We start from the raw sequence: 13,176 nt of genomic DNA, 5'->3' as shown, positions 1-13,176 counted from the left end.
CTTCCTACAGGATGAATATTCAGTCTTGACACACATAGCTCCCCAAAAGAGCAATGAACTGAAAATTATGTCCTCTGTCATCACCCAAAGGTGAGTATTCTTACTCTCAGCCAACAGAATTAGCAGACTGCTGCCCTCTTAAGAAAGAGGATGCAGGGACTAAGCTATAAGCCACCTGAGCACTGCCCAACCTCCAGCTGTAATCCTTTTTTGGATGTGCTGCAACACAAGTGCTGCCCTTTACTTCAGGTGCTGTATGCTCTCCGGCTCTGTGCACTCCCATACTGGTAAGCAGAAAATATCACCTCTGCTAAGGAGAAGACACTTCTGTTTTGGAAAGGTTCTGGTGGTCACAGCTTAGCTATATTTAAATTAGACAGGCAGCAAAATTTTCATGGGGATTTCTTGTGGAAAAAAAAAAAAAAAAGTGATGCATTTAGAAAGAAATTATTTGCTGGAGTATCTGTTAAAAATGAGGATGACAATTACAAACAGTATAGAGGGAACAAAAGAATACAATGTATTGAAGAAATTAGAATTATTTATCTGTCAGAGATTTACATAGAGGCCAAAAAGTACAGTAGAATGAGCTGCAATGTCATCAACTTTGACCCACTGAAAGCACTTAATGTGACACCAGAGGCAGCTGGGTTTATGACAAAATGTAACCTCTCTGACCCAGAGAGATGAAAATAATGACCAGAATTATAATTCAAGTGCTAAATACTCTGTGAGGGACTGTGAAGGTTCAGTTCATATCAAAGTCAGAGGAAACTGAGGTCATTTAGGCCTAGACACTCAAAGGTACTGAAGGGCTAAACTTTCCTTCCCTCCTGCCCCCAGCAGGATTAATGCTTTTCTGTATCTGATCATGAAAATCATGTGACATAAAGTTCTTTACCACTAGTAAGATTTCATTAGCAAGTAGTAAGAAACAGCTTGACAGGTAATAGAAGACCTGCACTTAATTGTTGTTTCATGCTTTCATCAAAAAATGAAATATGAAAAATGACCTGTTGGCTAATGTACCATTGAAAGGTCTTTTTTGTCTAAGCAGAATTTGTCACAGATACAACTATGGTAGTGACTAAGCTATTTCGAATCCCTGTTCTGAAAATAACTTATGTTGGGTTTATAATTTTAAAATAAGTGAATATGCACATTTTTAAATTAGTGTGTTCATACAGGGACAGTATTTTCTGTTCTACCATTGAAGTGCAATGTCTTTCCTTTTCTTTTTCTGTTCTTCAACAAGGCATGTCAAAGAGGAAGGTTGAAAAAAATTCTGATCTATGGAAAACACATCAAGTGCATCAAGTACCCAAGTGAAGGCACTGTGTAGAATCCATGCCGGTCAATTATTCTGTTTTTCCTATTAGGAAACACAATGGACTTCAGAAGTCCTTTGGCTAAACTTTGGTTTGACACCTTGCTCAAGTGTCTCACTCATTTGCAAGAGCTTTCTGAATATATTCTGCTTCCATATTTGTCACAGATAATTTCAAGTAATTTTGTTTCCTTGTCCTTTTGTTTCACTCTCTTTAAAAAGAGTAAAAATAGTTGTCACAAGGAAGCTTGCAGAGATGATAACATATTTGCAGTTTATTTTGAGACCTTTGGAAATAGAATTTGTTTCTCACACTAATTCACATTCTTTCTCTCTGTGTACTTGCTGCTTGAGATATTCACCCAGTTTCATATTTTTGCTGGAAAAATCCTCATGAAATTCAATAGAACAACAGTAGTTCTGGGGCCAAAATTTAAAGATAATGACCCAAACCCAGTGATTTTGTTTCTGCAGTGATATTTGAAAATCTGGCGACTAAATTCTGTCTGCAGATTTTTTGCTGGTGTAAAACCTTAGCAAGATAGGACCTTCCTGACAAAGCTGTAACCTCCTCATGCTTAAGTGTATACAAATAAGGCAAAGAGAAAGTGAATCAACAAGACTACTCCAATTATTTTTCTTGTCAAGCCAGAGTTCTGCTGTACAACATCTCGATTTTTAAGTGCTAAAGTAGCACCTTATATTGAGGACAGATTTAACAAAATGACTGAAACGCACTAGTTAGCTGAGCTTATGTACAAAACCAAACCAAACCAAAATATCCTAAAATGTGCTTAGATATACACATGCACAACGTCTTTGGGTGATGAAAGACAAATAAATGTTTTCACGTTATTCTTGAGCTGATATTGTGAATCATCCAGGATAATCACAAGTCAGATATTCCGTAGGCTTCCAAGTCAAAGTTGCTCCAAACAGCTAGCTGACATTTGGCACAGATCACTTTTTTGTGGAAGTCTGAAATTGGACGTGCATGCAACAATTATTTTATTTTTAAAATAATTTTTAAATTGTTATTTTTAGCACAAGAAACATACAGATCAACTTTTGCCTGCAACATGTTCATCAGTACTCCTTAGTCTAGGTGAGAATTCCTCAGGGCATCCAGAATTCCCCCACGGAGCTTTTTTATCTCTTCTGTTCTTTGCCTAGACAACTACTTCGCTTCTTCCTTGACTAGCCCCATAGTTTGAAAAAAAAGTTGGAAAGAAGGCAGTCACGTTTCTCAAGATACACTTTATTTTCTGCCAAAAGAGAGAACAGAGTTGATACTCAAAAAATGACCAGTGAGGGACCCTTTCCACTATATCTCATGTTTCTGGCAGGTGAGTTCTGAACACTCACCACCACATTAAATCCTGTCTTCACCAAATTAATTTGGCAGAAATAGTTTGTCTTAGTAGTCATCCTGTGGTCAAATATGCTCTGTTTAAATGCATGATCTTCAAAGGTGTTATTCCTAAACCAAGTGCCCTGGTTTAGGCTGGAATAGAGTTAATTTTTCCCAATACATTCTCAGTAATCACCATCCCTTTCCCTGGTCTCAGATGTATATATGCTACACAGATATCACTCTTTTACTCTATGGGCCATCCTTCCAAAATGTCTACTGAGTTCATTTAGTCCATAACTTTGGGTTCCATTTGTCATGACAGTCTTTTAAGGCTGGAGGAATGAGGTGGAATTGGCTCAGTCTGTGGAGCAGGTGACCTTGGATGTGGCAGGAGTATGGTGTGTAGTCTCAGCTACAGTTGGAACTCATAGCTGATGTATCTGGCGTGGCACATGCTCACAATCTGCGGGCCAAAGATGTCAGTCTTGAGGATGTTGCTGGGCACAAATTGCTGAATTCAGTCCTGACTCTATCAAAGTTCATCTTTTCTTTACTAATGTGATGTCATTAGTATAATATGTATCAACCATAGCAAAGACCCTACGCAATAACAGGTTATTTCACAGTTAACATCATACAGTTTAATTCATTGGCTATTTTCACCTAAATTCAAATCTCCTTGAGGCACACATCAGAATTCCCTGTCCTTCTGTATTACCCACCAAATGCACCCAGGTTCTTGAGCAAAAGTAATCCCATGCATGGGGTTACCTTTACCTGATGCAGGAATAACCCAGACGCACTGGCCATATGGGGCTGTTAAAGGGGAAGCAGAATCACAGAATCACAGAATCACAGAATCAACTAGGTTGGAAAGGACCTTGAAGATCATCTAGTCCAACCATTAACCTAGCACTGCCAGTTCCCATCTACACCATATCACCCAGCGCTATATCGACCCTACTCTTAAACACCTCCAGGGATGGGGATTCCACCACCTCCCTGGGCAATCCATTCCACTGCCTAATAACCCGTTCTGTAAAGAAATACTTTCTGATATCTAGTCTAAACCTTCCCTGGCGCAATTTGAGGCCATGCCCTCTTGTCCTATCACTTGTTACTTGGTTAAAGAGACTCATCCCCAGCTCTCTGCAACCTCCTTTCAGGTAGTTGTAGAGGGCGATGAGGTCTCCCCTCAGCCTCCTCTTCTCCAGACTAAACAACCCCAGTTCCCTCAGCCGCTCCTCGTATGACCTGTGCTCCAGACCCTTCACCAGCTCCGCTGCCCTTCTCTGGACACGCTCGAGTAATTCAATGTCCTTTTTGTAGTGAGGGGCCCAAAACTGAACACAGTAATCGAGGTGCGGCCTCACCAGTGCCGAGTACAGGGGTAAGATCACTTCCCTGTCTCTGCTGGCCACGCTATTTCTGATGCAAGCCAGGATGCCATTGGCCTTCTTGGCCACCTGGGCACACTGCTGGCTCATGTTCAGCCGGCTGTCAATCAACACCCCCAGGTCCCTCTCTGACTGGCAGCTCTCCAGCCACTCCTCCCCAAGCCTGTAGCGCTGCTGGGGGTTGTTGTGACCCAAGTGCAGCACCCGGCATTTGGCCTTATTGAACTTCATACAGTTGGCCTGGGCCCATCGCTCCAGCCTGTCCAGGTCTCTCTGCAGAGCCTCCCTACCCTCAAGCAGATCAACACTCCCACCCAGCTTGGTGTCATCTGCAAACTTACTGAGGGTGCATTCGATCCCCTCGTCTAGGTCATCAATAAAGATGTTGAACAGGAGTGGCCCCAAAACCGAGCCCTGGGGGACACCACTCGTGACCGGCCTCCAACCGGATTTAACTCCATTCACCACAACTCTCTGGGCCCGGCCATCCATCCAGTTTCTTACCCAGCAAAGTGTGCGATCATCTAAGCCTCGAGCAGCCAGTTTCACCAGAAGAATGTTGTGGGAAACGGTGTCAAAGGCCTTGCTAAAGTCAAGGTAAACTACATCCACAGCCTTTCCCTCATCCAATAAGGAGGTTACTTTGTCGTAGAAGGAGATCAGGTTTGTCAAGCAGGACCTGCCTTTCATAAACCCATGCTGACTGGGCCTGATCCCCTGGTTGTCCCGCATGTGTTGTAAGATGGTACTCTGGATGAGCTGCTCCATCAGCTTCCCGGGTATCGAAGTCAAGCTGACAGGCCTGTAATTTCCCGGATCATCCTTCCGACCCTTCTTATAGATGGGCGTCACATTGGCCAGTTTCCAATCTGTCGGGACCTCTCCGGTCAGCCAGGACTGCTGGTAAATGATGGAAAGCGGCTTGGCGAGCACCACAGCCAGCTCCTTCAGCAGAAGCACATCTTGCTGATGACTCCTTGGCTCTCTGGTTGACAAATCAGTTTATGGATAGGGATTACAGAGTCTCGGTTGGTGCGATATTGCCGTTGGTGCACTGTTGTAGTGGCAATTGGCACCTGTTGTTCTTCAAGCCTCAGCAATCCCACAACAGAAGGATCCTCTGATAGACCAGGTAACCAGACAGATGTTTAATTTCTTCTGTTTCCAAAGCAGCTATACCAAAAACCCACCAATACCCTTTTGGGTCCTTAAAATACCCTCTCCTGAGATAATCTATGCCAAGAATACATGGAGCGTCTGGGCCAGTCACAATGGGGTGTTTTTCCCACTCTTTTCTACTTAGGCTCGCCTCGGCCTCCAATACAGTCAGCTGTTGAGACCCCCCTGTCACTCCTGAAATACAAATGGGTTCTGCCCCTTTAAAATTAGATGGCATTATGGTGCATTGAGCACCAGTGTCCACTAGAGCCTTATACTGCTGGGGGTCAGATGTGCCAGGCCATCAAATCCACACAGGCCAATAAACTTGATTGTCCCTGTCCTCCACCTGGCTGGAGGCAGGGCCCCTCTAATGTTGGTCATAATACCCACTAACGGCAAATGGGTGAGTGTGGTGTGCATGGGTTTCACTCTCATCTTGATCACTTGTGAATACAAATCAGAAGTTCTTCTCATAGGATTGGGAGCAAAGTCAACCTTTCTGCTCTGTTTGGGCAACTCATTACTGGAAACTGGAGCAGCATTTCTCCTGAGAGAATTCCACTTTTTATTTGTTCTTCCTTCCAACTCACATACCCGCTCTTCTAGGAGGTAGGTAGGTTTTCCATCCCATTTCCTCATGTCTTCTCCATGGTCATGCAGGCAATACCACAGGTTTCCCCATGGTGTACAGCGGTTCTTTGATTAGGGAAAGACTTTCTCCTAATGAGGTCCCAGTTTGTGCAGGTGGGGAGTAGGATGTATCCTCTTTGAATTGCTGGAATTCTGAGAGTAGTTTTTCCACAGTCATGATGAGGGAGGAAGAGAGACTTTCTTCATATTACTGGAGTTGCGAAGCCAATTCATCCACTGTTGGTCCCTCTTCGTCCCTCCAGTCTGTAACTGCTAATGCATTGGGATACGATGATGGCATGCTTCATACAAAATTCCACCACATAGGCTGGGTGCATTGGACTTCATCTGGATCTGTGGGTAGCTGCACATTGTCTGGGTCATAATAAACCATCTCCCACATGGCTAATTGCCTCAGGTATTGAATATCTCTCTCTATAGTGGTCCACTTACTTGCATGACATATAACATCTTCCTTGAAGGGATACCTCTCCCTCACACTTAACAAAAGTCGCCTCCAGAGACTGAGATTTTGTGTCCTTTTTCCAATTGCCTTGTCAATGCCCGCTTCCCTAGACAGGGATCCCAGCTGCCTGGCCTCCCTACCCTCTAATTCCACACTACTGGCCCCTCTATCCCAGCATCCAAGCAGTCAGGTAACGAGTTGCTCACCTGGATGGCGGATGAAATCTTTTCAAGTCTCGCAACTCACTCAGGGATAAGGATCGGATGACTATCACTGGTTCTGCCTCCTCCTCCTGTTCTTGTGATGGGGCTCGTTCATCATCATCCTTTACAATGTGAGGGGATTTTTTTGTATATTTCTTCTGATTTATAGAATCAACTGACACCGTCATGAGTTGGTCCTCTGGTTCAGCTGCAGTGTCTGCTGTCCGGGTCAGATTAACTGCAATACCTGTTCCCAGACTTGGAGTGGCTTCAGTTTCTGTCATTTTGTTATCAGACCCAGAGCCCTTCTCTTCCATTTGAGGGTACTGAATAGTATTCAGTAGGGCTTGGTAAGCATGGGCCAGGCCCCAGCATGTTGCAGTGATCTGTGCCTCTCTGGAATTACCCGGGTGACAACATACTTTTTCCAAATATTTTACCAGTTCCTCAGGATTCTGCACCTGTTCGGGGGTGAAGTTCCAATACACTGGAGGTGCCCACTGTTGTAGGTACTTGCCCATGCTACTCCAAACCCCCAGCCACTCATAGTTCTCCAACCTTGGGGAAAATATCCAGATGATACTCATAAATAGTTGCTTAACCCTGAACAAAGCCTGAACCACATGCAAGCACACACTGGCTCCCATCAGTAAGATGACCATGTTAGTGTCAACATTCCAAGGATAATCAAAATTCCCAAAATTCTCAAATGCAATTTTAAGTACCCTCAGGACCGACAACTTCATGATGTCATAAATCAGTGTTACATAGTACAGCAAAACCAAAATCTTAATCCAACTCTCATGCGTGGTAAGCAGCAGCATGGGGACTATATACAGCAAATGAGGTGATGAAATTTTTAGGAGCCAAGTGATCGACATTATGACCAGCAACTGATAGCCAATAAAATGAATGCTTATAAAAAATTCGTTATGACGCACTGATCAGATCTGTCTTTATCTCAACCCTTTGTGCCCCATGCTGGGCACCAAAAAGGACTGTCGGGGTTTGAACATGACCAGCAGCCAAACACCACACAGCCAGTTGCTTATCCTCTCCCCACCTGAGGGATAGAAAAGGAATAAAGGGAGACTCATAGGTTGAGATAAAAACTGGTTTAGTAATTGTAATAAAATAAAACAATAACAATAATAGAAAGTGCAAACTGGTAATGCACATTGCGATTGCTCATCATCCACAGACTGATACCCAGCCCATCTTGGCTGGGTTCAGCTCGACCACAGACTACTCTCCGTGCCTTTCCCCGCTGCCGACATGGCGCCTGTTGCTGCCCGCCCTGTCAGCACCTGCGGCAATCCTGGAAGCAAGAGAGAACCCGCCTCCTTCCCAGCCGCCACTCCTTGTATACTGAGCATGGCATCACATGATATGGATACTCCATTCACCAATACGGGTCCGGCGCTCTGACTGTGCCCCTACCCAGCTCAAGAAAAATTAACTCTATGCCAGCCGAAACCAGGACACCAAGCACAGTAATTTCTCATGCAGTGCTTCTCAGTCTCCCATGCGGTAAGGAGGTAAAAGGTAGGAAAAGGGCAGATTCTGTGATAGAGTTCACAGGTGAATATAAGAGTGTGAACAAGAAGAGGACTTAGTGGTAAGGCAATAAGTGTCTGTTCAGATTCTTTAAAGAATACCCACAACATCAGCATAGAGAAGTGGATATGTTTTGCAGTCTACGGCAGAGGTAACTGCTTTTACAGCACTGTTACAGACTTCTCAATGAATGTTCTAAACTCTACAGTAAAAAATGTTACCAGCATCAAAGACTGTATTTGTGTGTAAGTATATATATCAAGGTTTACATTAAATAAAACTGTGTTCAGGCAATTTGTTACATTTTGTCAAGGTATGTGGATAAACACTTGATATATTTTGCTTCTTTTAGTGCTACATTAGCCCACCAGAGTTAAGTAACAATTAAAAAAATTATTTACAATAATATTTTTAAACCTTTTTTTTCCAGAAAAATCAGATGGCATGACTCTCATGTAAATTATACAATCAGTATTAATCAGAGTACACAGATTAGTTTGTGCAAAAATAAGGTACTTATTCAGCTGTCAGGAAAGCAGGCAAACTTACAGAGAAGCAGAAATTATGGAAGGTGGTGGGATGCCAATGGTTACCAATACAAGAAGATTTGGAAATTAGAGTACTGAGGGAATACAATGGGTACTTTATTTTACACAATCACATTGACACAGTGTTTTAACCACATGTGTAGGAGCAGCATAAGCCAAAATTCCAGATTTAGCATTTCTTGATTGTTAGTTGTTATTTCTTCTTGTATTTAATTTTTGCCCACCTGTTTGGGTCTCAGTGATTCAGGGTAAAAGCAAGGACTTAAGAACCTGAAACTATATTTCCAGCTGAATTACACACCTGGTCTTCATCTTTGTATTTAACTTTATTTTTAGAAAGACTATGAATTTCTTAAACATGATCCCTGAACTGCTTCAACACAATCTTAAAGCTGATCACATTTTACACTTCATGCCATGTGTTTTGCATATTTATTCTTGAAAGCATGTTGTTCCTTCAGAGTACTTTATCTGATAAGCAAGTGGAATTCTAGTTTCATAGATGTTGGCTGCTTGGATCAGTTTCTTGGTCCCACTTCATTGCCCCTCCATTGTAAGCCCTTCTACAATGGAAACGAAGAGGAAAACTGGCTAAAATTTCTCCATCTCATTTACTTCCACCATGTAGCCTCAGGATGGTGTATGAGCTGCTGATCTATGGACACTATTTAGGCTGCTTGTAACTATACCCATGGCTATACCCAAAAAGAGGATCAAGGAAACAAATTTCCTGACAGTAGCCCCTCCTCCTTTTTGCTGGGAAAGCTGAATGTAGAATACAGACAAAATTTGGCCCTGTATGATTCAAGTCACAGGAAAAGTAAGAATCAAAATGTGAAAAAGTTATGCAGTATTTTGTTTACTTATCTTATCTACTTTTCTTGCTTTTGTTTCTAACCAAGCATAACTAGTGTCTGGGGTTTTTATTTGGTTTTGTTGGGTTGTTTGGTTCGTGGGGGTTTTTTTAGTATTCCAATTACGTTAATTAAGGAGCAGAAGAGTGGCTCCAAAAATCAGAATGTAACAACTTTTTAAAATGGTAAAGGATCTTTTTAGATTTTCATTCTAAGCCAAGCACTTAGCCAAGATTACATAATGAGCTAGTGACAAGAATAAATCCTGTCAATATGTGTTTTTCTATCTTCAGCTTTCTCATAACATACCAAGGACCAGGGACCTACAAACCACTGCTCTTCACAATAGTGCCATTTATTCATATATTATCCAGTAAGCTCAGTGACGAAAATAATCTTGTATAAAATCTGTTTAATCAATTATCATTGAGATTAAATGTCGGAAGGAGAGGTGGTGGGGAGAGGAGGTCTATCCTATCAGTTGGCACACTCCAGTCGTGGGAGACATCCCACCATGTTTCTGTAATAGCCACAACATCATAATTTTCCTGTTTCATCATGGCTTCAAGCTCCTCCTGTTTGTTACCCATGCTGTGTGCATTGGTATACATGCACTTCAGATGGGCTGATGTTTTGCCCCCTTCCCCCTTCAAATCTAGTTTAAAGCTCTCTCAATGAGCCCAGCTAACTCCTGCCCTAAGATCCTTTTCCCCCTCTGGGACAGGTGCATCCCATCTGATGCCAAAAGGTCTGGCGTCCTGTATACTAATCCGTGATTGAAAAATCCAATGCCCTGATGGTAACACCAGTCTTGGATCCACAAGTTCATCTGTTGAGTTCTCCGGTATTCTTCTTCATCCATCCCCACAACTGAAGGGATGGAGGAGAACACAATTTGTGCCCCCGACCCCTTAATCAGTTTCCCCAAGGCCCTGAAATCTCTCTTCATTGATTTTAGACTTCTCCTGTTAATGTTGTCACTACCTACCTGAAAAACGAGGAGTGGGTAGTAGTCCTTGGGTCTCACTAGAGCAGGGAGTTTAGCTGTGAGGTCCTTGATGCAGCCCCCCGGGAGGCAGCAGACTTCCCTATGAAGTGGGTCCAGTCTGCATATTGGGCTTTCAACACCCCTCAGAATGGTGTCACCCACTACATTGACTCTTCTGGGGTTCTTTTTAGAACTGGTTTTAATACCTGGTCTAGAATGACCCGGCCTTAGTGGACCTTGGTCTTCCTCCTTCTTTGTCTCATTCTCTTTCTCCTTCTTTGTCTCATTCTCTTCCTCCTTCTCTTCTTCATTCAAAGGTTCCAGGGCCCCGAATCTATTGTGAAGGGACACCATGGAGGGTGAGGGAGGTCGGGAGAGGATTTTCCTGCCTCCCTGAGTGGGGACCTGTTTCCAGCCTCCCCCATCTCTTAGGTCCCCTCCTTCCGCCTGGTACCAAGAGGATGAGGGATTACCTGCCTCATTTGGAGCCTCCATTTGCTCCTGTTGCTTTAGGGGTGCTAGGGTGTTACTCCACCAATCAATTTCCCTTTCACACTCCCTAATACTTCTTAATCTCTCGACCTCTTCTTCAAGTTCCGCCACCAGGCTGAACAGGTCATCCAGCTGATCACAGCACACACAGGTGTTGTCACTGCTGCCCTCTGACAAGATTGACTGGCTCAGGCACCCCCTGCAGCCTGGGACCTGGACCGCTGCATGTCTGTGTGGCAGCTCCATCTGGGTCACCACATTCTTTCTGGTGGTGGTTTTGATGCGAGTGGAGACCATGGTTCAGTCTACTCGTGGAGGACAATAAGATGAAACTAACTCAGATAAGTTCTAGACCCAGGAGATGGACTGTTCCCTGTCCACTCGCCCTGCCTGCACAAACTGCCACGGAAACTGACGCGCCTAAAGTTCTGACGCACCACTCCCTGTTCGCCTGTCCTGTTTGTGCGCTCCTGGATGCGCGCGCTCCCTGGGGGCTGCTCTTGTGTGTGAGAGGCGTTGGGCCCAGTCTCCGCGCACTCTGAGTCCCTGCTGTCCTCGTTAGCTCAGGGGGGAGGAGACTTGACAGGAAGGAGAGGTGGTGGAGTGGCGCTGTATGTTAGGGACTGTTATGATTGTTTTGAGTACAAGTGTAATGAAGACAGGGTAGAGTGTCTTTGCGTTAGAATCAGGGGGAAGGCCAACAGGGCAGATGTTGTAGTAGGAGTCTACTATAGGCCACCCACCCAGGACAGAGAGGTGGATGAAATATTCTATAGGCATTTAGGAGAAATCTCACAATTGCTTGCCCTTGTTGTTGTGGGAGACTTTAACTTCCCAGACATCTGCTGGAAATACAACACAGCACAGTGGGACCAGTCCCGGAGATTCCTGGAATGTGTGGGAGACAACTTCCTGATGCAACTGGTGAGAGAACCAACCAGAGAAGATGTCCTGCTGGATCTCCTCTTTGTGAACACAGAAGGACTGGTGGATGATGTGGCGGTTGGAGGACAGCTAGGGCACAGTGATCATGAAATAATAGAGTTCTCTATTCTTAGAGAGGTCAGGAGAGGGCTAAGCAGAACTGGCATCCTGGACTTCAAAAGGGCTGAATTTGTCTTGTTTAGGCACCTGCTTGAAAGGATCCCTTGGGAGATGATCCTGAATGGTATAGGGGTCCAGGAATGCTGGGCACTCTTTAAGAAGGAAGTGTTAATGGCTCAGGAACAGGAAGTCCCCAGGTGCTGTAAGAGAAGCCGGTGACAGAGAAGACCACCCTGGCTAAACAGAGAGCTTTGGCTGCAGCTCAGGGAGAAAAGGAAAGTTTACAGCCTTTGGAAGAAGGGGCTGGCCACTCACAATGATTACAAAGATGCTGTGAGGCTAATGCAGGGTAGAAATCAGGATGTCTAAAGCCCAGCTGGAAATTAATCTGGCTTCAGCAATCAAGGACAACAAGAAATGTTTCTATAAGTATGTCAGTAGCAAAAGAAAGACCAGGGAGAGTCTATTCCCTGCTAGACGCAGGAGGAAACATGGTAACAAGTGATGAGGAGAAGGCTGAGGTGCTTAATGCCTTCTTTGCCTCAGTCTTTAATAGCAAGACTAGTTGTATTGAGGGAATCCAGCCTCCTCAGCCAGAAGACAGAGACTGGGAGAACGACCCCCCCGCAATCCAGGAGGAGACAGTCAGTGACCTACTGCATCAGATAGACATGCATAAGTCTATCGGACCAGACGGGATACACCCGAGGGTGCTGAAGGAGCTGGCTGGGGTGCTGGCCAAGCCGCTTTCCATCATTTAGAGCTGCCAGTCAGAGAGAGACCTGGGGGTGTTGATTGATACCCGGCTGAACATGAGCCAGCAGAGTGCTCAGGTGGCCAAGAAGGCCAATGGCATCCTGGCTTGTATCAGAAATAGCGTGGCCAGCAGGGACAGGGAAGTGATCTTACCCCTGTACTCGGCACTGGTGAGGCCACACCTCGATTACTGTGTTCAGTTTTGGGCCCTTCACTACAAAAAGGACATTGAATTACTCAAGCGTGACCAGAGAAGGGCAATGAAGCTGCTGAAGGGTCTGGAGCACATGTCGTACGAGGAGTGGCTGAGGGAACTGGGGTTGTTTAGTCTGGAGAAGAGGAGGCTGAGGGGAGACCTCATCGCCCTCTACAACTACCTGAAAGGAGGTTGCAGAGAGC

Source organism: Strix uralensis, chromosome 1 (genome assembly GCF_047716275.1).
Source record: "Strix uralensis isolate ZFMK-TIS-50842 chromosome 1, bStrUra1, whole genome shotgun sequence".
NCBI classification, from domain to species: Eukaryota; Metazoa; Chordata; class Aves; order Strigiformes; family Strigidae; genus Strix; species Strix uralensis.
This window is presented reverse-complemented; position numbering follows the sequence as displayed.